This window comes from Equus caballus, chromosome 11, assembly GCF_041296265.1.
Source record: "Equus caballus isolate H_3958 breed thoroughbred chromosome 11, TB-T2T, whole genome shotgun sequence".
In the NCBI taxonomy this organism is placed as follows: domain Eukaryota; kingdom Metazoa; phylum Chordata; class Mammalia; order Perissodactyla; family Equidae; genus Equus; species Equus caballus.
Genome location: NC_091694.1, coordinates 11,208,454 through 11,235,720, shown reverse-complemented (window position 1 = coordinate 11,235,720; position 27,267 = coordinate 11,208,454). Strand labels below are relative to the sequence as shown.

The 27,267-nt window shown below is 38.9% G+C and overlaps 1 long non-coding RNA gene across 2 annotated transcripts; it reads left to right on the top strand.

Moving 5' to 3' along the window:
• The first annotated feature begins 4,724 nt into the window (after positions 1-4,724).
• LOC138916216 (uncharacterized) lies at positions 4,725-26,472 on the top strand. Of its 2 annotated transcripts, none has more exons than XR_011423141.1 (3): positions 4,725-5,080; positions 12,574-12,710; positions 18,675-26,472. It is a non-coding gene; the product is annotated as an uncharacterized lncRNA (long non-coding RNA). The 2 variants fall into 2 exon arrangements; XR_011423140.1 differs by having other exon boundaries at positions 18,670-26,472.
• Positions 26,473-27,267: the final 795 nt, after the last annotated feature.

The window sequence follows — 27,267 nt, the reverse complement described above, 5'->3', positions numbered from 1 at the left end:
AGGCACTGTGTTAGGCTCTGTATATATGGAGGAGAACCAAAGAGACATCTCCCTGACTTTGTGGAGCTCACAGCCTAACCTGGAATAAAAACAGTAAATAAGTAAATAAACTAAATAACTAATAATCCAAAATATAAACACTATGAACAAACCTAACAGACTAGAGTGATTGAGAATATTGTTGGAAAGAGAGGTTGGTCAGGAAAGGTTTCTCTGATGAGGTAAAATTTACGCTGCATCCTGGCGCAGGGAATGAGAATGAACCAGCTGTGTGAAGAACAAGAGAACATTCCATACAGAGAGAACAATATTTGTTGAGGTCCTGAGGCTGGAAAGATTTTGATGTATTAGAGGAAATAAAAGAGAAAACCTTTGTGACCGAGCATTGAGAATGAAGAGATCAGAGGCATATGATTAACTTGGAGATGTGGGAGGGTCAGTTCCCTCTGGGCCTTTTAGGTCATGAAAAGAAATTTGGATTTTATTTTAGATACAATGGGAAGCCACTGAAGTATTTAAGCAAAGGAGTGACATAATACAATTTATATTTTTAAAAGGCTTACTCAACAAAACATTGATTGAAAGTCTATTTATTTGCCAGGGACTATGCCAAGTGATAACAGTAGCAGAAAATTAGCATGGACCTGCAGGGGCAAATAGAACATAATGGATTGGAGTGTGTGTGTGGGGAGACAGACACATCCATTAGTGACCACAAGAGTGTGGTAAGTTACATAACAGACTATTTTGTTGTCTTGCACACAAAACTTTCTTCTGTGAACCTGTCCATGGCCTTACTGAAATAATAGGTCTTGGTGGCTAATACTGCGGAATCCAGTTTCCCAGCCACAGCTGATTCATCCCGAATGAGACACCTGAACGAAGAAGAGCCACTCCACTATAGACCAGGAGTGCATTAGGTTCTCCCTTAGGCATTTAACTAAGCAACACAGAGAGCACAATCATTGATGACGAGCACTGGGCCTTGAAGTTAATATAGCCACCAGGCTATTGTTTATGTTGGACATTGTGCAATCAGAAGCTGGTCATCTAAGAGAATAGTTAGAAAAGAGGCAGAGAGAAGCAGAGGCTGAGAGATAGCTTACAATATTTGAAAGACATATTGAAAAGTATAAGTTCCTAGGGACTTCCCAGTTCCAATCTTTGCAACTCTGGGCTCATTTGGGGGCTTTGCTTGTGAGATTGTGTACTGTGCCCTTAAGGGATACTTGTGCATCTCCCTGCTCCCCATACTTGAGTTGGATTTTCAAAGATTTGCATGCTTTTCACAATCAGAGAAGCAGGAGAAGGATGTTCTAGGCAGAAATAATAGTTTACTTAAAGGCACAAAAGCATAAACATTCTGAGGATGAGCTACTTCAGAAGCTGCTGTCAGCAAAACACTTGTGAGACATTGGCCAAGAATGATAACATCACCAATCTTGCTGGTGGAAAGATAATGAAGAGAAGTTGGGAGGATGTTTGGAACTAAACCTCCATTTGCAGGTCAAATAGTTGGTGGTGATGGAGAAAGTGCATCTTATGCTACTTCTGTGAATTCCTTTCATATTATAAGATTCCCATACACAATTGTCAATATACAACACACTACCTGGCATTTAGTGGGTATTCAGTAAATAGTTGAGGTATGAATATTGTCTTGCATTTCCTATCCCTCTACCTCTAGTCCATAGCCAGTAGTCAACATGGGCTTATTATAAATTGAGGTCCAAGTTGTGTATACTTAAAAGGTAAGCTCTGAAACATGCAGGGGTATTTGCAATAAGAAGTTCAAGTTCTATTCCACCATGAATAATAAACTGGCTTCTCGTTGGCTAGTTGCCATTCCTTTCCAGAAGCCAACTGGCAACCAGCTCACCCTCATCCTTCTTGGAATTTGCAGATGTGTGCTGGACAGTGTGGGAAAGGGTGCTTTACAGCAGCAATTAGTTTATTCCTGGGGTAAACAGTAGAAATTTAAGGATAATTGCAGCAAGAAATTTGTTTCCTATTGCAGTGTGAATAACCTGCGGGCAGCCAATTGGCTGGTTGCCCTAAAAAAATCCCAAAAAGAATGATTGGCAGCTGTTTTGCATTTATGCCTAGTAAGGATTCACAGATGCACATTTGAGGGATGAGGAGCAGGAAAGATGGGGGCTGTGTTTTTACATATATTTGCAAATCCAAGGATAGTTTTCTAGAAGGGGTTAAAGCAGAGGGAGAAATTCTGGTCTGTGGAAAGGGAGAGCTTGTTTCTCTTTAAGATGAGTGTTTCAGCTTGAGTGCCAGTTGGCATCTTCCAGACTTTGCTATAGGGCCAACACACACGCAGGCAGCAGTCACTTAATCCCTCTGACTTTGCTGTTTGCTGCCTGTGACTGTACTGAGCTTGCTGGAGCCTGAAGCAACTTGCGACTCCGAGACTGCAAGCAGCCCATCTTCCATGGCCTTGGGTGAACTGACTGTACCACCCTCTACACTTTGCTTCCCAGCCAACTGGGCTATTTTCCCACATTTCTTTTTCAGGTGTGGCATTACAGAAAGCATTATTATTGTTGTGTTTTCACTTTATGAGAACACAGACACAATAGTTTACAGCCTGTTTTTGTCCACAGTTTCCTTAAATATGTTACTCTCCCCAGTGCAGGCTTCACGTTGAAATATCAACTCAAGCAGCAGCAATATCACATACTTATATAGCCTTTTCTTTTATGATTACTGTGTAATTATGTTTTAATATTTACATACGTATTTTAGGGAAGGAGTTCTTGCTGCTGTATAAATGGGAAAAATCACTGGGAAAATACACAGAAGGCTAAAGTTGGAGATGTTGATTTCTATTATTAGACATTATTTAATCTTTCCATGTGAAGGGGAGAGGTGCAAAGTCCTTCTTGACTAATTGGTAATGATTTCCCCCAATGAACTCTGAGCTCCTCAAAAGTAGTCATTTTGCCGTATGTATCTTTCACCTTCTAACTGATTTCCCTGCATCTCTCCCCAACCCTCAATCTGTTCTGCATACATGGCAATTCTGGTCATGCTAAGCTTAAAGCAATTTAATAATATCCTATTCTCTTTGGGATAAAGATCAATATTCTCAGCACGGCCCATAAGGCTCTACTTGATTTGGCTCGAATCTTGTCTTAGGCCCTGCCAAACCCATTTTCTGCAATCCAGTCATGCTGGCCTTTTCCTCTGATCCTCAAATGCATCATGATTCCTCTTGTCACAGGACCATTGCACAGTCTGTGCCTCCTTCCTAGAATGCTCTTCCCTCTGGACTCTATAATAGTTAATTGCTTCTCATCTTTCAAATCTCAGCTTACACATCCTTTCTTCCTTGAATCTCCAGCCGTTGTCAGATTACCCTGTTATTCCCTCACAGAGCATCTGTAAATATCCTTCATAACTCTGATCACAATCTGTAATTCTACATGAATTTGTGATTGATGCCTACCTGGCCTTCTCAATGAGAACAAAAACTCTGTTTCAGGCACCTTTGTACCCTGGCTAGATGATTAAATGAAAGTGATGAACTCTATGGGAAGGGGGCATGAGTACTGTCAAGTCAAGAGGGAGGTGCCAATTTTAAAGTTAACATGCAGCAGAAGGAGGGACCAGCCTGGTAGCTTAATAGTTTAGTTCACGCACTCCACTTCAGTGGCCCAGGATTTGTGGGTTTGGATCCTGGGTGCAGACCTGCACACTACTCATCATGCCATGCTGTAGTGGTGTCCCACATACAAAATAGAGGAAGATTGGCACAGATGCTAGCTCAGGGACAATCTTCCTCAAGCAAAAAGAGTATCTGCAATGGATGGTAGTTCAGGTCCAATCTTCATCACCATAAACAAAAAAGAAGCAGCAGAAGGAAATGAGACTGAGGAACATAATTTGAAAGGAGTTTTAAAGAAACAAGTCAAGGTTAGCATCAATTTTAGTCTTTAGGAGCTAAAGAACAGGAAGTGAATTTCAAGTGAACCAGACTCTGAACTTCATTTTGAAGCCAAATGTTGATTTTGGGGTTCAAGGAGGAAGCATTATAGAGCTGGGATCATTGATCTCCAAACAAAAGGCATTTTCAGGATTTGCACTGTCCTGCATGATTGATAGCCCCAGTGGCCGAAGCAGAGGGCTCTACCAGTGCCCAGAGCTGGGGGTGGCTGTGCATAGAAGTTCCCCTGGGGGAGCTCTAACTAGTCTTGCAGCAGAAATGATTGCTAAGGGTGTATGTATACAGGAAAAAAAAGAAGATTAACACTTAAGAGGACAACCACAGCACCAAAATGTCAGAGAGAAAAGAGGGAGTGAAGGAAAAGAGGAAAGAGCTGAGTGCAGGATGGCAACTCAAGAGAATAGAGCTCACCATCTGCGAGGGAAGAGAAAAGAGACTTTTAAGAATGAGGGTGTGGTGAAGGAGGATGAGAACAGAGAAATTGCCTTGAGATTTATTCAGAATGAGGTTGTTGATGACCTTAGAGAGAGCAGTGTTAGTGGAGTGTTGGGGGATGGAAACCAGAGATCAGGCTGTTGGGAAGGGGGTTCAGAGCAGTACACTTGGGCTGAAAGATCTTTAAATCTTTCAACCATCTATGAAAGTTGCCAGAGGCAAAAACCCTTGCCTGCCATGGAACTATTGGACAAATTGTTCCCTTCTTCTGATCACTGTTCTCAGAAAGCCCAGGGCAATCGGATCCCAGCCAGATGTGTTGAGGGTCAGGACTGAGATAGACATCTTGGGAGATGAGGTTGAGGGATCAGGGGTGTTGTGCGCTAACGCTCTTGGCAGCGCCAGTGGGCAAGAGTCCATCCTCAGGGATGGTCCCCCTTGGCCTGACCTGCTGTTAATGTTGTTAGCTTCTCATTTCCAGGAGTACTAAATCTATTACAAAGTATTAAAACTGGTGTTTGGAATATGATCTAATTAATGCATTTTGCTTTATTTGAATTCAACAGTAGAAGAAATCTTGGCTTTGAACTTTTTTCTCACACTGTGCAGTAGTACGAGGACAGCAAAAACTGAGATTTACAAAGGATGAGACTGCTGCTGGACACGGACAAAGGCCTGGTTGGGAAGGTAAGAATTAGGGTGATCTAGATTTACTAGCAGGAATTGGGTCATTGATACAGTCAGTACAGGTATGAGTTATGGGAACCAGGTACTCCAGTTTAGGGTCAGAAAGCCTATGGGTGAAAAGGCTACCTGAAAATCTTAATCAGAAGTCAGCAACACAGAGAATGTGTTGCTCAGACATCTGGTAGCAGCAGGTTAGCATCTTTAATATGGATGCAGGCCAGTTTTCCATGGCTAATTCTGTCCTAGATGCAAAGGCCACTCTGTTTCACTCTACGATGTAATCATCCTCTACCCAGGAGCACTGACTGTGATTGCTCTCTTGGTAGAGTTAGTGTACCTTGGGGCTCTCAATTGGCCTGCCAGATAAGTGAGGCTCATCTTTCCAGAGTCCCAGGCTACTGTTTATTGGAATCTTCCTTCTCTAGGGAACCGTACAAACTCAGGAAACTCAAGACAGGTTAACAGAGAGACCTCCATCTTGAGTTTTGATAATATCCTGTTGTTTGTCTTGTTAGAGAGGCAGTGAGGGAATTTCTATGAATGTCATATGGGGAGTTCCATGCCCAATCCTTTGCACCCTGTGCCTTCTGGTACATCATAACTACTTCTGCTGCACTCTGGCACCTAGAATGAGACAGACATCATTCTCTTCTGCTTGGCTGATGTGACCTAAGCCACTTTCTTTCTTTTTTTTTTTTTCCCATGAGGAAGATTGGCCCTGAGCTAACATCAATTGTGATTCTTCCTCTTTTTGCTTGAGGAAGATTATCCCTAAGCTAATATCTATGGCAGTCTTCCTCTATTTTGTTTGTGGGATGCTGCCACAGCATGGCTTGATGAGCAGTGTGTAGGTCTTCTCCTGGGATCTGAACCTGCAAACCCCAGGCTACGGAAGTGGAGTGTGTGAACTTAACCTCTACACCATGGGGCCAGCCTCCGAGCCTCTTTCTTAAATGCAATACTACATCTAGTTCAGAATAAGAATGAAATGTTGGGCTCAGCACGATATAATTTTAGGATACAGGAAGCAAAGGATTGACTCACATCTTCTTGAAAGGGTAAGGTAGGGAGCCACTCTCAAGCTTTTGCTAAGATCTGTCCCTGTTTTGTAAATGCCCTCGTTCCCTTGAAGGACAATTTTCAAGTTGGTCTGTAGTGCACAGATAGTGCTGAGAATGATAAATGCTGGAAGCAGTGTGAATGGAATTGAAGGTTGCTGTAGGAAGGGGCTGCTCTGAGTGAAGTATCCTGTGGGTGAATAGGGGAACTAAAGGTAAAACTCCAGGAAGCTGGTTATACACTCCCTGTACCTGTTGGTTTGCCGTTAAAAGGTAGACGTCAGTTCTGTTTCTCCTCTAAATAGACAAAGATAGGACCTCTTAAAGTTGGAAATAAAATGATAACCTAAAATTTATCTTCGATTTTTTAGATATTAAAGATATCCCAGAAGAAAAGTAGGACTTTGTGTAGCAGGATGGGAAGCTCATAACTTTGGATGGTTTGCCCACAAGACTAATTATAATAAACTGTATTTATTTGGTGCTTACTACATGTCTCATACTGCACAAATGACACTACGTGCCATGTGTCATTTGTTTCCTACAACAATATTATTATCCCATTTTACAGACAAAGTATATGAAGCTAGAGACTTAGCAAATGTCATACATCTAGGAAATGGAGAGCAGGAGTCAAACTTAGATCTTTCTGTTTCCGGGTCTTCTGTTCTTTCTAGTGCACAACACATCCGGAAAGGAGGTTCACTTTGTGTTGGAGAGAAGACTCTGCTTAAAATGGTGGTGGGGATGGAGCCAGCTTTTGGCAAAGTTTTAGAGCTAGAGGGAATTTCAAATGTGATATGATTCTATGCCCTCATTATTATTATTATTATTTTTTTTGGTGAGGACGATTGGCCCTGAGCTAACATCCATTGCCAATCTTCTTCTTTTTGCTTGAGGAAAATTGTTGCTGAGCTAACATCTGTGCCAGGCTTCCTCTATTTTATATGTGGGCTGCTGCCACAGCATAGCTTGATGAGTAGTGTGTAGGTCTGCACCCAGGATCTGAACCCGTGAACCCTGGGCGCCAAAGCAGAGCCTGTGAACTGAACCACTATGCCACCAGGCCGGCTCCAGTGTCCTCATTTTTTGAGTGAGAAAGTAAAGGCCCAGAGGCAGGGACTTGCATATGGTCCTGCAGGTGGTCTAATGTCTCTAGCAACTGGGAAAATATGACTCCTGTCTGCCAATCTGCAACTGGCCTAGCCATAATCTTCTCCAGCAACTTCTGATCCCCAGGTAGCCTGTCCCTGAGGACTCCTCAACTTGTGCGTGGAATTTCAGAAAATTTCAAGACACTTATAGTGACATGAGGACAAGTATTTAAGGTACAACTTCCTGGCAGTAAGATAAGAATGTTGGGTTAGATGTTAACTAAAGTCATTTCCCAAGCTAACATCCTATGGGTCTGCAATTTTGGCCAAGTGTGCACATGCTCAGGAGGAACCTACAGTTAAGATCAGAACAACAGAAGTCTGCATGATGGAAGGGTGTAAGGGTTTCTGCTTTAAAGAACTTACCTGCTCCTCTGCAAAGTCCTTCCACTGAGAGGCCCAAACAATAAGAAAATGTTGGTCCAAGAATGTGTGGCTGAAGCTTTTATGAAAGTATCTGGAGCTGCGTATAGACTACCAGTACATGACTAATCTCTAGACCTGTACTGTCCAAGACAAGTGTCTATTTGAATGTAAATTAATTAAATTAAATTAAATTAAAATTTTGATTTGTTTGTACCAGTCCCATTTCAAGTGCTCAAGAACCACATGTGGTTAGTGGCCATCATTTAGATAGGGCAGGGATAGAACAGTTTCTTCACTGCAAAAATTCTATTGGACAGTGCAGCTCTAGTCTTTGCAAATGTTCATGATTTAGAGGTGGGCTTTTATTCTTTATCCAAAGAAGGGGCTTCTAATTCAACCTAGAATGGTTAGAAAAAGCTTCACAGAGAAAATGGCAACTGAGATGACTCTTGAAAAATAATTCAAAATTAGCCAAGTAGATGACAGGAGTGAATTCGGCAGGAGGAAGAAACTGAGAAGGCATTCTAGACTGATGAAACAAAATAGATTTGCGGAATTTCAGTAAAAGTTTTGTAGCTCCAGGGGCCGGCTCTGTGGCTGAGTAGTTAAGTTCACGTGCTCCACTTCGGAGGCCCAGGGTTTGCTGGTTCAGATCCTGGGTGCAGACCCACATACCACTTATCGAGTTGTGCTGTGGTGGAATCCCACATAGAAGAAGTAAAATGACTTACAACTAGGATACACAACTAGGTATTGGGGCTTTGGAGAGGAAAAAAACAGGAAGATTAGAAACAGATGTTAGCTGGGCCAATCTTCCTCACCAAACAAAAGTAAACCTTAAAAAAAAGTCTTATAGCTCTGAAGAGTAAGTTGTGTGAGGGAACATGGTGGGGGATATGATTGAATAGATGAACTGATGAGATAATAAAGAGCCTTGCGTATTATTACAAGGAGTTTGGATTTTTATCCTGGGCATGAAGCAGAACCATGGAAGGATTCTCTGTTGGGATTAAGTGGGGATGATCTGGTTAAATTTGGATTTTACAAAGATTAGTCCAGCTAATATGTGAGATTGAGAAGGAAAGAGGATATTTTGAGAGAGAATAGAGAAGGTACACTTAAAAAGCTATTGCATTTTAAGAAAAGTGAGTTCCCGAACTAAAACATTGGCAATGAGTCTAGAGAGGAGGGGAATGATAGCAATGGTGTTTAGGAAGTGCTTGCTGTAGTTATGGAGGGTGAGGAGGAGGGAGAAATCTACTATAACTCCTAAGATTCTGGTTTGAATAACTGTATGGAAGATGAAGTCAATAGCTAAGATCCTAAAATAGGAAGATAGGTTTGGGAAAGAGTGATGAATGATGCATTCTGTCTTGGACACATTGAACTTAGATATGTTGGGACTTTCCATTGGAGATGTCTAGTAGACAGAAGTACAGGGTCTAGAGTTTGAGTGAGGGAACCAGGTCAGTGATGTAAATATGGAGTCATAAGCACTGATGTTGGTTAAAAGATGCTCTCCCTGAGAGAGCCTGTAGATTGAGAAGAGATCATTGTCAAGTATGGGATCTTGAGGAGCACTGGCATTAAGAGAATAAGCAGAGAATGACGAGTCAGATATTGAGAAGAGATCTCCAGTAAAGTGGCAGTTCAACGTGTACTGATGGTGTTAGAGAAGTCCTAGAAGTAGAGAATTTGTAGAGGAAGGAAGTGGTCAGCAGTGTAAGATGCCACAGACAAATTCAGTAAGGAGGATTTCAATGACATAACTTCAAGGTCCCATGTTTCAGAGACTGTCAAATGCCAGGTGCAGACTTTTGGCCTAGGGCTTTAGGTAGATCTTTTATCCAGAGATATTGAAATTTATGGACCTAAATCCAATGCAAATAGAACATCAACTTTCTTATTCCATTTTTCCTCAAGCATTAATATACTATGTCCATACTATAAATCCTCAGTTTTGGTCTTTTAATATATTTGTTAAATATATTTTATATTTATTTTGCATTTGTATGGATTCTTTCTCCTTCAACAGACTTCATGTTTCTCAAGAACTGCAGCCACATATTTCATTTTTAAAAAAAAGTCCCCATCCCAATATTTGGTAAAACGATTTTACATTGTAGGAGCTCTAGATAAAAAAGATTTGAGACTCTGTTTTAAAAAAAATCTAAGAAATTCCAGCAAAGATCTCCATAAATAAGTTTTTTAGATTCATTACTATGGATAATCAATTTAGGAACATTTATTCCAAACATCCACATCCTCAGTGACACAGAAGGAGGAGTCATAGAGAGTTTGAAAGATATATTTACTCAAATCTGGTCACTAGGAAGGGTTGGTCGTTTGGCTATTCCAATTCAGGGTGTTAAAGAGATGAATAACCTGATTTTTGTCATCAAGATGATAACCAAGGACTGTCAGAACATACTTGTGTAATATTATAATCATTAGAAATGATAAAAACATTACAATTTACTGGGTACCTGTTATATTAGCTGTCATTTGTTCACCAAGTATGGGAGGCCAGGCGCTGTGCTAACCTCTAAAGTGCTTTAATGCATTTAAGTTTTAGGTCCTATTTACTCCATTATATATGATGGAAGCAGAGACACAAAGGATAAAAGCATCCTGGCCTTATAAACATATTCAGATAAGGGAAAATCCAGGCTCTGAATCCCAGCTGCCTGACCCCAAAGCACCTGTGAGTGTGACCCCTACACTCTAAATGATTTCCTTTCTTCTTCACAACATTCTGGAAGGTAAGTATCATCATCAACACCACTTTGCAGATGAAAAGCCAAGGATCTGATAAGTTAAATAAATTGTCCAAGATCACACAGACCATAAATAGTTGAGCTGGCTTTCCAATTTGGGTCATTGATTCAAGGACCTTTCTCTTTCCACTGTGTTTTCCTGGCTTCTAGTGTTCCATCTTCATGAACTGTCATAGACTTTACTGATAGGAAAATTAGAGAACTCCAAGACTGGCCAGGACCCAGGAGATGATCTCATCTCTTTCCCTATTGCCTGGCAAGACTGGAGCTCTCCCTGCTTGGTATCAAGCTGAAGAAGAACAGCTTGATTTATTTTCTTTTAGAAATAACATTGATATCATTATAACAGTGTTACATGTGTATTGAAGTAAAGCTGGAAATATGGAAAAAATGGAAATAATCTCAAATTTTACTTACTAGTATTCTTTATCAAAAGGAAGTATATATTATTTATTTGTAGCCTTTCTCATCTAAATGACATTTCCCATATCTTTAAATATTTTTCTACCATTTGATTTTTTCTACAATATGAATAGTACTCTAATAGCATTGAGCACTATTAGATGACAATACTATAATTTATTGAAACAATTTCAATTGTTGTAACATTTTTGGTTAATGTCTACGGTGATTTCCTTATGACCAGCTCCAACTAATTGAATTTCTGGTGAGGGAGAATAACATTTTAAGTTCTTTGATGTATAATGTTATATATATGACGTATATATATACATACACACACAGACATACACATATATATATATATCTTCTTTCAGAGAGTTTATGCCAGTTGGTGCTTCTCCCAACACAATGTGTATATCTATTTTCTGTACTCTTGCCAATTCAATGGACAAAAATATGGCATTTCTTTATGGTTTTAAAAGAAAATTTTGGTTACACTTGTGGTAGGCTGAATCATGGCCTACTCCCAAATTGTCCAGGTCCTAATCCCCGTGTCCTAATTACCCCCTAAACCTGAGAATGTGTTACCTTATATGGTAAAATAGACTTTTCAGATGTGATTCAGTTCAGGATTTTGAGACAAGGAGATTATCTTGGATTATCTGGGTGGGCCTAATGTAATTCAAAAGTCTTTGTAAGAAGGAGGCAGGAATGTCAGAGTTTTAGAAGGAAGATGTGAGGATGGAAGCAGAGGTCAGAGAAGAGAGAAGCTAGCCTGATGGCTTTGGAGATGGAAGAAGGAGGCCATGAGCCAAGGAATGTAGGCAGCCTCTAGAGGCTGGTAAAAACAAGGAACAAAGTCCCACAGAGCTTCCAGAAGGAACACGTTCCTGGGGACCCATTTTAGATTTCTGACCTCCAGAATTACACATAAGATAATAAATTTATGTTATTTTAAGTCACTGAGTTTGTGGTAACTTGTTACAGCAGCAACAGGAAACTAATATAGCTATATTTTTTTCATTTTTTTATTATTTTTGTGTTTTATTTTTCCTTGACCTGTAGCTTACTTTTCAAATGATAATTTTATTTTTTTTTCTATGGGTTTTAATGGCTGTTTTTATATTAAGGATAATAACTATCCTTCAGTCACATAGGTTGCCAGTATTTTCTCCAATTGTTTGTCTTATAATTTCGTTTTTAGTCTTTTTTGTTATGGCTCTTTTTTTCTTTTTTTGCATAAGATATAGTAGTGAAGATCTTGGACTCTAATATCAGAAAGTCCCAGACTTGAGTTTCAGTTCTAATTCTGGACAAGTTTGTCTTACCTCCCTGAGCTTTAACTTTCCTATCTGTAAATTTGGAAAATAATAATTTCTCTATCTTATAAAGACCATTGTAATGATTAAATAAGATAATACACCTAAAGAATTATCCTCATGTCTCATATCTAGCAAGTAAGCAATACAAATTAGATATTCATCTTAATGTTCTTATTATTGTTATTTTCTCTTTTATGGTTTCTTCTTTTGCTAAATAGTTGAGGTAGGAGATTTTGCATTTTACCTTTAATCCATTTAATGTCTCTAAATTTTATGTAGTTAATAACTTGCCGTTTTTCAGCCTATATCAACTTATTCCCACCGCCAATTGCAGCCATTTTCTCAGGGCTCAGACATTGGAGGAAAACAGCAGGTCGCTGTCATCATAATTCTGACCCGTCTTGTCATTAATAGCCAGCCAGGAAGACTGATTGCTGATGGAAGCTTCCTCTTTTACTCATGAAGTAGTAGATGGAGAAGAAAGAGTCAAAAAAAAGGCTTTTCCCATCATTCTCTCAACTGAGTCTGCAGAAGATCAGCTCCAGTTCAATGTGAGTAATGGCAGGTGATGAAACCACCAATAAGTTCCAGGCTTATCTAACAGCTGGCTCAAAGGTGATATGTATATAAAAGTGAGCTGTAATCCAAACTCTTTGTAAAATAAAACTTTCTAGAAGTCAAACATCTGTTAAAAGAACACAGAATTATAGGCAATATGTATCCAGGAGCAATTAGTGTAACCTGCCAGTGCTTTTTTGTTCTCAGGATTTTTCAAGTGAATTTGCTTTTGGAGGTGGTGGGGGTGGGTAGAAATAAGCAGAAACGTCTTTAAAAAATGCTCCAAGTACATTGGGTTTTCTTCTTCTCTTTGATTTTGAATCAATGTCTTTGGCAAGATTTGGAAGCTTTTTTTTTTTTTTTTTTAAGAGGGAAAGAACTTCAGTGCAAAGTGTTTTATTTTCTTTATCAGAAAAATTCTGAGGTCATCCTTACAGAAAATGGCGATTTGGTTCATGATGTGGCAGGCCATTTTGTTCAAAGATCTATCAGTCTCATTTGCCCTGTGAGCTTAGGGATGTTGTTCATCCTCTCTTCTGGTACCAGTCTTCTCATAAACAAACAAACCAACCCAGAGGACTATAAGTGGGTTCCGTGATATCTGCTTTCCTTTTATTTAAGGTGACAATTATTGCACATATACTTCAACTTCATATCAAGTTGCCTATGTGGAAACATCTGTTGAGTGTCTAAGATCCCAAAAGTTGTGAGCAAAGGAGAGAAAATAAAGCAACATCACAAAGTTAGGTATGCTGTGTATAGAACACATGAGAGCAACTCTGGGCATTTATATGCTTTTGTTTCATCTGGAATATCTACTCTATTGATTCGCATAGAATATACTTGATAATCCATCCTGTGAAGTAGTATGTCCTTCCATTTGAATGACTTTCATTTTCCCAGAACCCCGATTTCCCACTGCTTCCTCCTTTGCCCTGCCCTCTGTTAGAGATATCAAGCTTCCAAGAGATGCTTTTCCCTTCCTTGTTACTCCCCTTTCTCTCAGAAAGGCTGCCTTCTCAGCAGAACCGTCTCTGGCCCTGCACACTTTAAATCTTCTTCCTTCTAAAGCTCCAGTGCCAGAATTCTGGTTCCTCATGTATCAGACCTATTCTCTATATTTGCCCACTCCCTCTCTTCTGTGGGTAATGTTATCTGTTTTCTCCGTCTCCTTGGATTCCATCACACTTTCTTCTTTGTCACCAAGTCTTCATCAGATTCTTTGCTCTGGTGTAGGCTTTGACTCTTTCACTGCTGGTTTCAATGGGCATTTACCTACTTATGTGAAAATCAGAGTCAGTACTATTTCTGTCTTCTGGTTTTGCAAGAGTCATGGGCTGTGGCAGATTTTACTTGCTTTGCTTGTTGACCTTCATGGTGTTTGGTGGATGTATGGACAGATTTGGAGTGAAGTATCCACTGCTATCCTGGAGTACAGTTTTACCAATGAAAATAAAAAAAAACAGAATCTCCCTTTTGTTACTGTTAAACTAGAACATCTCACCACGCTTTTTTTGCACATCTTACAAAGGATGCCTATCTGAACTGTATTCAAATGTTTTAGTCCTACAACCTGGTTGACATATCTGAGATGTCTTGCCCATATATTCATAAAAGTAGAAAAACAAATCAGTCCTTAAGACATGGACATTCTCCTCTCCCTCAACCCCACAAACATCCTTAGTTGAAACACTTATGATTCTCTAAAAAGCATCTTGAAAGTTGGGGTTCCAAGATCCTATAACCACTAATACCCTTAAACTCAGGACTCTTCTTGGCTCTGTAATTTAGAGGGCCACACTTAACACACACACACACAATTTATTAAAGAACACATAGGATTTTTGGTCATTTTGGGACCTAGCACTTGGTGTTGGCACAGTGTTACCGATAACGCTAAACATCTGCTCTTGTGACCAATATTGTTCAAGCTCCAAAGAAAAGCTCCTTTATGCTTCTTACCATATGTTCTCAAAACAAAAGAAACTGTATCCAAATGCTGTGAAGGTTTGTTGACAACAGAGATGGACACTGCTTCAGAGGGCAGGGAAAATTGGGTTGGTAGAAGGACTTAATTTAGAGGAAAGACAAATTAACTTATCAAAAAATATGATTTACTGTAACATAATAATATTGCACAGTGTGAATGCAATAGATTCCTGCATAACAAAGTGTCATTTCCCAGTAATGTCAAACCCTCATTCTTCCTTCTCTTCATGTTCTAATTTGTGATTCCAGGGGAACTCACAGAATAGTGCAGGATTTGCAAGCTGAGGAATATTTGACAAGATTAAATAATCCATATTGCTCTTAGATTTGTATATAAGTAGATAACATACATGATGTATTCTTACAATGCCAACTAGATAAAGCCCAAATACTAGAATTGCAAATAATTTTATTTTTACAAAAATATTTTCTTGATTTTTAATTTTCTTTTTACATTTTAGTAGATAATTTTGAATTCTAAGAAGAAAATTAACTTTTTTGGAAACAATTAAGTTTTATATTTACATTTAATCTCCTTTTTTAAGTGAAAATACACCCAAATTTGTGTATATATATATATATTTTTTTTTTTTTTTTTTGAGGAAGATTAGCCTTAGGCTGACATCTGCTACCAACCAACCCTCCTCTTTTTCTTGAGGAAGACTGGCCCTGAGCTAACATCCGTGCCCATCTTCCTCTACTTTTATATGTGGGATGCCTGCTACCGCATGGCTTGACAAGCTGTGCGTAGGTCTGCACCCGGGATCTGAACCGGTGAACTCTGGGCCACTGAAGTGGAATGTGTGAACTTAACCACTGCACCACGGGGCTGGCCTCCCCCAACAAATTTGTATATTTTTAATACAATTACATTTTGTGTTTTGATCCTTTAGTTACTACTCTCAATATATCATAAATTATATGAAAATCATTATTATAACAACATAATGAATTTGCTGAAGTAAAAGCAAGAAAAAAATTTTATAGGATAACTATATAATAAGTTATGAATTATGTATGTTTTTATTTGGTATTCATCCAAATATTGCCAACTTATCAACAGAACACCCGACATAATAAGAATTAAACTCAGTCTTCTTGGAATTTTGGTCAGTTCTCAGTCTTATGATAACCATAGCTTTATGTATTTCTTATTTTGTCTTTATGAAGATTTATTTTTCAAAGTTAAACGATAGAACATTAAAATCAAACTCTATTTGTACTATTGCTCCAGGCCCTGTAGCTATCTGGGGGCAGGTCTGCCTATAACCTATCTTGGCAACTTATTGTAGAGATTTTTCATTCTGTTACCCAAAAACTTTTCCTTGTGCCAAACAGAAGTCTTTCTTACTTTATCTTAAGTGATTTCTTCTTATATTTAAGAATAGATTCACTCACACGCACACATCTTTACATAAATATGGTGAGCATTATCAGATGTATTACATAAAATGTATCTTTTTAACAGTTTTCCTTGAAAAGACGTATTTGAGAATTGTGTTGGTGTTTTCACATTTTTGTGATTAATTTCTCCAGTCTTATCTCCTTACCACATACAAAGGTATTTCTCTGTTTTTGAGAGGTAAATGTGGACTCCTTGATGTTATGAGATTATCATTGAAACCTATACATTTTGGAAGGACATTCTATAGAAATACATTGGAAATACATTTTAAAGGTTGATTAAGTACTCATTTTCCTGCAGTTTATCTAACCTCAAATTTTATTTGGTTTATCCACTACTAAATGACTGTGGAGTGTGTGTTGCTCAGCTGGCTCAGGTTTCTGGTTCTGTCCCCTAGAGACTCTGTCCTGCTGGCTGGAGGCTTCGCTGCTGGTCTATGAAATACAGAGCGATTGATTCCAATCTACTATCTACCTCAAAGACTTGCTGTAATGTTTTAATGAAAAGTACTTTGAGCTCCTTGGGGGGGAAGAAAAGATCCTTGCTATAAACAGAGAATTGTTACCAAGATGTTCTTTTCATTAGTTCTTTGGATCCCCTTATGAAAATCCCAGTCTACTTAATGGATGGAGATTTATAGATAGCCATTTGTAAAAGTACATCCAAGTACACTCAAATATTAAACAAACACAGATGCGCAAATGAGATTATGGAATTGCTTGACAATGGTACAGCTTGTACCTGGGAACTCATGGGAGAAACTGATTTTTCATAACCCTAATTATTCACACTCTCTACCATACATTTGAGACTTACACTGCCTGATCTGACCAGCATTGAAATGGCAATCCTTTTATGACTCTTAATAGTCCTCCAAGGGCAAAACAAAATTAGGAACAGATCGTCTAAAATGGGGTCTACACTGGCCTTTAGAGTTCTTAGAGATTTAAGATCTCATCTAGATTGCTGCGCACACCAAGTAGCAATCCTGAAGGACAAACAACTAGTTACTTGTGAGCCAAATGTATAAACTTTGCAATTTCCTGTAGATTTCAGTCACTACTATAGAAACAGTTCAGCTTTTGGAGCATCTGAGAGCTCCCTAGGGTTTTGTTTAGACATGTACAGACATTCCCTGTATAGTAACCCGACAATACATACCAGAGGGCATTGATCAAAGGTACTGATTTTTAAGCTTTTATGACTTCCTCTCTCATTAAGTCCATGAATGACATAAACAAAAGGAGACTCTAATGATGACAATAAAACATTGATTTGGATTATCCACACCAGTGGCCTTCTCTACCCAAATTCATTAAATTGTTGCTCAACCCTCTACTTGACTCTCTCTCACACTGGCCATCTTCTGTTACCATTTGGCAAAAGTTTTCTGCCCTAAATGTTCCTGTCTTGCACAATGGAAATAGTACCCATAAGGTCTCAATCAAATTGTCATGTGAATTATTTTACATTACATGAGGAAGATAAAAATAAACTTGATTGGGATTGGAAAAACCATTTCATATCATCAACCTCAAGCAGTCTTCATCTGTAGTCATTCCAGAGTGGTTTCATCCACTTTCTAACCTACTGTTGAATCCTCTCCTTGATGGTGACTCAGCCCACCCTTCTATTGCCCAATTCTTGTTACGACTTGGGAGGTTGTTGTGGTTGGTTTGTTTTTAATATCTTGCCCAATCTTTCCATTTTTAGTTCCAGACTATTACTTTTAACCACTTTCAACTATCCCATTCTCTACAGAATGACACAGTACTATATACAACCTAGCTCAAGTACTTTTTCAATCTAATTCCAGAGTGGCTGCATTATACCCATAGACTCTACAAGAATGGCAAGTGGGAGATTGTGATGCAATTTCTTTTTATCCTTCTAGGGGTCCAGTTCAAGGGAACTCGCAATTATTATTGCATTGATTTCTCATAACAGTCCTGTGATATAGGTGACATTAAACTTCCATTTGGTAGTTGAGAAAGTTGAGGGCAAGAGTATTTAGTCAACTACCCAAAGTCATGAAATTAGTAATTGATGGTGTTGGTAACTTGACTCTAAGTCTGAGCGACTCTAAGACCTATCTTTGTCTGTTGTTCACCTGCCTCCCTATTAATTTGTCTTTTTTTCTTGTATTTTGCCCTTGAGAGGAGCTTGACTTTATTATGCCAACTGCAGTGAAAAGCACACCAAATTAAATTTTTGAAGGAGCTACCCACATAAGACCTAGCCCAGAAAGCCTATCAGCAGAAATGAGAGGAATGAGGGATCCCTATGAGGAGGCAGGGACTAACCTTCAAAGTGAGGCCCCCCAAATCAACCACTCACTGTTCCTGAAGGAGGTACCTGAAAGAAGGACCAAATCTGCTCCAATAGTCAGAAAAGGATTTAACTCTTAATTGAACTTCTGGGCTGATAAAACACAAAAATGTATGGAATCCTTAAGCAAAGTCATATGCCTAGTATCAATTCCTATTTTACATTTGAAACACAATTTTATTATGTTTTCATCAGAGTTCTTCCTAATGTCAGGTTCCATTTTGTTTAAGAGAAGTAAGCACCTGGGACATACAGACACCACATCTGACTCCATCCTGCTCCTGGGAAGTGCACACATGAGGAAGGAGCGATAACCCTCTGTTGTAGCGTCTTTCCTTAGAAGCAGCCGTGAAACTGAAATATCACTGAAAAACGCAATGGTCCCAGAAACCTTTGGAAATTCATTAAAATAAACAAAATGTGCTTTATTCTATGTTCTAAGAAAAAGATTTTGATCTTTTAGTTCAAATAAGGGATGTTAGTATAGCAAGAGCATTTCCCACGGAGCTCTGTTATTATTTAAAGACCTTACAGAATGTTATCTAATTATCGTTTATTCCTCATGAGTGGTCGCTCCTTTGGTAGGAACTAGTCTGTTGCAAATACGGACTGGGAGGAGCTATATAAAGTGTTTGCTCTTGTTCAGACTCTACTGCAATTCTTTGTTTGATAACCTATTGCCTACATAATAAAAGAAACAAATACAGCAAATGATTGTAGTTTTTTCCTAGTGAAATTTCACTGTCAGTTTCATTCACACAGAGTGACTGAGTGTGAGGTAATGGCTATTACTTTCTTAGAATTATTTATATTCGGCAATGTGTTTAGCTTTAACAGAAATCAAGACATCGTTTTGAATATTTAATTCATCCGTATGAGCCTGGTTTCCATCTGGTAGCTTCACATGTTACACTCTTACTTAACTTTGAGTAAGCTGGTACCATAAGTGAGTCCAAGAACAACAACAACAACAAGTTAAAAAAGTGAACAGGATCTCAAAAATAATGCTCCTATCACCACCTCCAGATTTCTTTTTTACTTAATTCATAACATTTACTTTCTCAAATGTATTTGTCTTATTCAATGAGCAGCTGCATAAACCATTAGGCAATGGCCAGGAAAGCAGAAATGCCTAAAATACCCTTCTTTGTGGTCTTAATTTTATTTTAATGTAATAGAACTAACACAGGTGCAGCCACTGTTATTACAGTGGTAGTTCTGGCCTCGAATTAATTTTCTCTCAAATCATCGAGCATTGAGGAGCTTTAAATCCAAGTAGATGGAGCTGCAGGTCTTCAGTCTCTTTAAGCTGATGAAATGATTTTTTCCCCTACAACATGTGACTCTTCTAATATTCCTAATTTTATATTGCTGTCTTGTGTAGGAGGCCTAGACTTCAGTTAAGACTTATAGTAGATTACTCAACTGGACTCAGGAGAGAGAGAGAATATGGTAAGCGAGTCATTATTAAGAATCAAATTATATAAAACTAAATTAAATAGATTATATTAAAAGCAAAGGTAAGAGATACTGAAAACTTGTACTTCCTAATTATTTTACTACATTTTACTATTATCTGTGCTCTTGAGGTTATTTATGTCTGTTGTATCTGTGGTGGAAATACCATATAATGGTGTGCTACTATGCATCTCTTCCCAACTCTATATTCAGTGACATCACATTGGTAGCTAGACATTGGCCATCGTGGGAGTATTGACACCGTGGAGATTGGAGACATGCTTTAAAATGTGGTATATACATACAATGGAAGATTATTCAGCCTTAGAAAAGAAGAAAATCCTGCCATAAGTGACAACATGGAATGAATCTGGAGGGCATTATGCTACGTGAAATTAGCCAGTCACAGAAGGACAAATCTGCATGATTCTACTTATATGAGGCATCTAAAATAGTCAGACTCATAGAAACAGAGAGTAGAACGGTGGTTGCTAGAGGTTGAGGGGGAGGGAGAAATGGGGAGTTATTGTTCAACAAGTATTAATTTCAGTTATACAAGACAAGTTCTGGAGACCTACTGTAAAGCATTGTGCCTATAGTTAATGACATGGTGTTCTGCAATTAAAAATTTGTCAGGAGGGTAGATCTCATGTTAAGTATTCTTACCATAATAATAATAAAAGTAATAGTAGTAGTAATAACAACAACAAAAGTCTCCCCAGGTGACTCTGGTGCCCAGTGATGGTTGAGAACCATTAGAACCCACCTCAGGAGTTGTAATGAGGGAAGACTTTCTAGAAGGAGTAACAGCTGAGTGGAGACCTGGAAAGCACACATGCAGAATCCAGGTAAATAAAGAGGTCAGATCTTGGCATCCCACTTTGCTTCTCCAATAACACCTATGTAGGCCCCAGGACATTGTAGTTACTCAATGAACTCTTGTTAGATAATAATGATAAAAATAAAATCATACTACTGTTAAGTCTTTGCAGCACAGCACAAGGCAGGGCCATGTACACCAAAGAATAGGCAAAATAAAGAACAAAATCTGTCTGGGCTTTAGCATACTTTGAGGCAGAGAATTGGATATGGAGGGTAGAGATAAACAAGGCTGGAGAGGTTTTTCACAGATTCAGAGGGCTCTAGAAATGAGAAAATCCTTGGCCAATACCCGATGCCACCACCTCATGTCTCATTTTCACAAATGGGAAACTGAGGCTCAATATGGTGGTGATTTCCCCAAGACTACAAAGCAAATAAATGGCCTGCAGGGCTCTAATGACCAGCCCAGGACTCTTTACACATCATTTTTTCTTTCACTCACGTTGTATGAAATGTCTAAGAGCAATAATCAGCCTCATTATGTACTTTGTCCATGACAGCTACTGAGTAAATATCTCTTAAATGACCCGCAAGGAATTCCATCGGAGATGATGTGAAAAGAAGCATGTTTATTTAAACAAACTTCTTCAGTGCTGGCTGAATAACTCTTTAAAGCATGTTCTCCTCAGCTTCCCAAACAGATGACCCTTATATTTTCGGTCTTAGGTAAGTAGGTTACATTGAAAATTGGGCAAGGAGGCATAGTGAGATAGAAACTTCCAGATTATATTCCAGGAACTCCAAGAGAGCATTGGAAGTGTCTTTGGGGATACTGTTTTTGGGAGTGAAGAGTGTGTCCGGGAGGGGCTGAGTGGGTGGGATCTCTCCCTCCCACACATTCCTGTTTTGAAAGAATAGCTCCACCATTTCATATTGGATTTCTGAGTAGCATTTCTTTTAAAAAAAAAATGTTTTCTGTTAAAATAATAGTTTTGGAAAGAACTGGATTAGTGGGAACAGAGCTGTTTTTGAAATCAGGCAGTCCTGCAGTCAATGGTATGATGTTGGGCAAGCTGGTTAACCTCTCTAACCTTGAAAAGTGTGTATAGTAATATGTACATCCCGGGGCTTTTGTGAGGATAGAAAGAAACTAAGAGGTAACGCCTAGCACCATGCCTGGCACATGAGAGGTATTGTTGTTATACAGGTAACTGTAGCGCTTTCACGAATATCACAGAAGAGTTAAGCATGTTAACTTAGTCTCCAAACAGTAAACCTACAAACCAGCTCCTTCTACTTGGTTGTCCTTTTCAGTTTTAAAAGATAATATTTAGTAGTGTGTTAACTTCTAGACTGAGCTAATGGAAACTTTCAATTCCAAACAGAGAAAATAATACCCACAATAATTTATCTTTTGGCTTTCAGAGGCTCTTCACATCCTTCTCATTTGAGTTTCTAAACAATCCAACTAGGCCAAAGGGCAAGCACCACTTTCTCCATTTTACAGATTAAGAAATAGAAGCACAAGGAATCTAATGGCCCATTCATCAAAGTTATTATCAGGCTCACTCTCATTTTTCCTCCCTCTGCATTTCCTAATTCCAAAGCTGGACTTACTTATTTTCTTATATACAGAGCCAGTCCCACTCAATTTCCCTGACTAATCCTGACTCAAGAAGTATTTAAATAAATGTCAGTTCCAATTCCACCCACTCCAACATAACCTATGAGGCTTCTTTATTCCATTTTCCATTTTGGGTGGCTTGGAATTTCCCTCAAATTATACTTCTGCCTACTGCAGTTCCTCTGTTTCATTAACAGGGCTTCTATGCCTGATGCCACACCAGGATTTCTGACCTGTTAGAATCTCCTCCTACTTCATCTTGCAACTCTGGTACAGATCACTTGCCTGAAATGAAACTGAAAATTATGATCATTTTGGATTTAGTCATTTTCCCATCAAGGTGCTTTTCTCTTGCTTCTCTATCCACTACCTACCTTTCCTCCCCCATCTACTGACACTTGTCCATCTTTAGGACTCCTTTCCTATCCTCTTTTGGGCTACTGCACAGTCATGCCTCACTATAATAAGTCCAATGTGTTCATCATCCATTGATCTTGGAAGCAGGACCAAACCAGAACACACAATCAGAATTCTCATTGTCCTTAACCCTAGGAAAAGATAATTGTTAATAAAATTGGCATCCACAAGGAAACATGATTTATTCATATATTAAATCAAGAATTATGGGAAGACTATACATAAGAGGCAGCATATTATGCACTAGGAAAATAATGATGAATGATGTGCAAAAATATAATAATTGACAGTAAAGGCATTCCTCTAAGAATGATTCTAGGTGAAATTCACAATAGTTATTTATAGACCCGGAGACCAAATGCTGAAGGGGAAGGGAATGAGGCATTGTAGAAAAAATATTTTTCTAGGAAAGAAAAGAGAAAGGACACAGGGAAGGTTAGCTGAGGCAGTAACATGCAAGGGAAGTAATAGAGGATATGATCTGTGGAGAGAATGAGGCAGGATTATGAGGAACTTTGAAAGAGTAGAAACTTGGACTTTCCAAGATAGGGAGGGATTAGAGGAGAGATGTGGTTAGAACTGAAGTTTGGAATCAACACTGGCAAAGAATCTACTCATGGCATGTTGGGAAAGATAGATGAAAGAATGAGTGAGATAAAAGGAAGGGAAATTGAGTCATAGTCCCCTATTCCAAATATTCACTGCTGAGGGGAACTGAGCAAGCAACAAAGCTTAAGAAGAATTCATGACTGGATATACTCAATGAGAGTGAAACCCCTTTCTTCCAGTTCCTCTTTGGAAATATAAACAACATGCAAATTCAAATAAAAAAATTCTTCCTGTGTCACATTGAGAAATTCTCTGTTTCCTTTGTTATTGTGACTCACTTTGGGACTATTCTTACAAGAATGGAATTTGTAGGGTTGGGCAGACCTGTTGGGGGAAAACAAGAACCTCTCTGGAATGTTTACCCATTCTTTTTAAAAGATTGTTAGTTTAGGTTTGAAGGGGAAAAAGTCTCAGATATCATAGCTAAATTGAGGTGAGGTACACAGGACATCTTGAAATAACCCTGAAAGAAGCAATAGATGATGCTTAATGACTTAAGACACTTTCCTTAACTCAAATCTTATGCCAAATGATGCGGAGAAACAGCTAACCTTGGAGAAGGGGTGAGATGATGAGTGGTCTCAATTGGGGAGTGCTAGCATAGAATAATGAAAGATTGGACAGTTCATAGTTTGTTTTAACTTTGTTGTTAGTGTCCTCGAATTGGACTCCTAGTGACCCTGTCTACAGCAGGGTGGAACCCCACCTGGTCCTTTTGCGCCGTCCTTTCACCTTCCGGCACTATAACAGATGATGCTCTGCTGCTTTGCGGGGTTCTCGTGGCCAATTTGGAAGTGGGTGGCCAGGTCCTTCTTCCTACTCTGCCTTAGTCTGGAAGCTCCACTGAAACCTGTCCACCATGGGTGACCTTGCTAGTATTTGAAATCCTGGTGGCTTAGCTTTCAGTATCATAGCAATGCGCAGCTTCCATCGTATGACAACCGACAGACAAGTGGTGTGGTTCCCTGACCAGGAAACGAACCTAGGCTCAGGCCCTGGTGGTGAGAGCTCTGAATCTTAACCCCTAGACCACCAGGGCTGGCTGGGTTGTCTTGCTAGATGGTGGAAAGGAAGGAGATGGGGAAAGCAAGTGGGAACCATAGCTCAAATTAAGTCTTCAAATCAAATCCTGTGCTTCAAATAAAACATTTTAATGGTACAAAGTGTCTGCTTCAGAGACTTACATGTGTAAGTTCGGGGGTACTTCCTCAAAAATGAGCTTTCTTCCACAAAACTAAAATCCATGTTGAAAATTTTGGATTAGACAGATGAGAAAAATATGAAGTACATTTTCTGTGAGTTTACAGACTCTGTTAAAGGATTGGTGACCTTCTTTTTTTACCCCTTGTCTTTTCATTCTTTTTTGGGGGGCATGGGTTGTTGATTGATCTTGGCTTTGGAACATTTAATCCTGATATACTTTATAAGGAGTTGCATTAAAAATAAAGAAAAAAATCAGCAAAGTATATTGATATTCCTAACTTGTCTGTCTTCTGTCTCTGGATAACATAATCTGAGGTGATGGTGGTTATGTAAAAAGGAAAAAGATTAATGCAACGGTAGAAGGTGTGTGTGTGGGGGTGGGGAGAGAGAGACAGAGAAGGAGAGAGAGAGAGAGAGTGTGGAGAGAGAGAGAGAGGAGGAGACAGGGGGAGAGAGAGACAGAGTGATGTGATGGGTTTCAGCAGAGTCCTAGCAGTTCTAGGAAGTACACTGGTACATTGGGGGCTGTGTGTGGGGCCTCTGAGCCAAGGGGGTGGAGACAAGGCAGATGGTATTTTGAAGAGCATCAAAGCAATGCCATTTTATGTTTTATTTTGACCTTCTGCTTAAGATTTTTTTCTGGAAGCAGTCACACTTGAAGGAAAACATTATTGGAGAAGATAATACACAGGCTTTCCTAATTCATTTTGGAGGCCAACGCTATTAAAATATGCTTCGCCCTTCCTAAATGATTTCTATATCTTAATAAGTAAAATTAAGAAATAAAATTGTGTTTGTCAGTGCTTTATATGAGGATGGCTGTGAAGCGTTTTACCAGATTTGTGCAGCATATTTGTGATGATCTAACTTCAAACACAGTTATGTGACATACAAATGATTAACTTTGGAGATTCCCTGGGAAACATGTCAGAGATATTGAGTCATCCTCTTGAAGAAATGAAACCAGATAGACAAGAGGTCCTAATGACTGTTCAGAATAGACATGAAATTTATACTGAGGACCATGGACAGAGAACATGGCGGGCCCACACAGGAGCCCCAAATCAGAAGTGGCAAGAACCAAGCCCGAAGTGTTGGCATTTCTGTGAGGACTGTTTCTCACTTGGGTAACTCTATGATCCAGGGTAACAGCAGAGAGCCACTCGTTTAACCATACCTAAAGGATTCTTCTAAACCTTGCAGGGAAGGCCAGACAGTGTCCAGATAGAACACTGGGAAAATTCTTGTGGCATTCAATGGATTAGAAGAATGTTGTCTGCATGTATGATTTTCTTCTTCCACTTATATGTGAGTTATATTCCTGGAAGAAAGCAGATCTTTCTTATACTATCATTGAATTTATTTTTGTTCACAAGTTTATTTTCTCAACTAGATTTCAAGCTCCTTGAGCATGAGCAATACCATATAATTCTTTTATATTCCTTCATAACCTAGGGTAGGAATAGGCACATAGTAGTTGTTGAATAAATTTTTTGGTTAATTGATTTAAACGGAAAAGTTGGGTAATTGAATCAAAGACTCAGTTAATTCATAATTCTAGAAGTTTAGACTTGTAAATTTGTAAAAGTCTTTCAAATTGTTTTGATCATGCCATGAAAGAGAATTACATATTTTTTTCAGCAGAGTTTGTTTTGCAATCTGAATTTTTTGGACCTGGCTTTGAAAAAGGTTGAAATGAAAGGCATGGCAGTGAATCAGCCAGTTAAGAAGGTTAACAATTAGTCATAACTTTAATAGATGAGACAATTACGCCATCCCTACCTTTTAAAAATAACCATATTTTTAATTAGATTTTAATCATAAAGGTCAGAGGTAGTGTAAGTTTAGAAAATCAGAAACATAGACTGTGTTGGCAAAACTGCTTCATCTCAGATGTAAGTTGGCCAAATTAACTAAAACAGATGATGAGAGTCTTTTGTTCCTTAAATAATTGATTGCTAATTGCATGAGTTTAATGGTCTTTAATGTTTCAAGACTAGGTCTCAGAATTCAGATTTGTAAGTATTGTTTCTATTTCCTTGTTCCTTAAAATGTTTTTTGAGATATGAAAACAAAGCACAATATGGCAATTTTTAAAACTTGGTATCTCAGCTTTGACTTTGCTTCTGTGGAACATATGAATATCCTGCTTTCTGATGCAGACTTTAGATCATAGAGAGCTGTTTATTTTGAAAGTACCAATCTAGACAAAAAATAATGACTTCAAATGATAGTTGCTGTTCTGGCTACCTATTACTGCATAACAAACTAACACTTAGTGACATAAAATAACAAACATTTTATTTTGCTCATGATTTTGCAGGTCACAATTTGAACAGGGCATAGCTGGAATTGCTGATCTATGCTCTACAATGATCGGGGCCTTAGGTGGAGTGGCTCTCATGTCTGAAGTTGGCTGAGATGGCTGGACTGGGCCTTTGGTGTGAGCTGTTGGTTGGGTTCACTTCCTTAGTTCATCTCTATAACATGTCTGCTGGGCTGGAATGTCCGTGATGCCTTCTTCACTCACCTGTCTGCAACTTGGACTGGGATGGCTGGAGTAGGTAGGGCCATACAGGCATGTATTTCTCTTCTTCTCATCCTTTATCTTTCCCTTCCCTCCCTTCCTTTCCCATCTCTTTTCTTTCCTTCCCTCTCTCTCTTCGTGTGACTTTTCCACATGACTCCCCTGGGT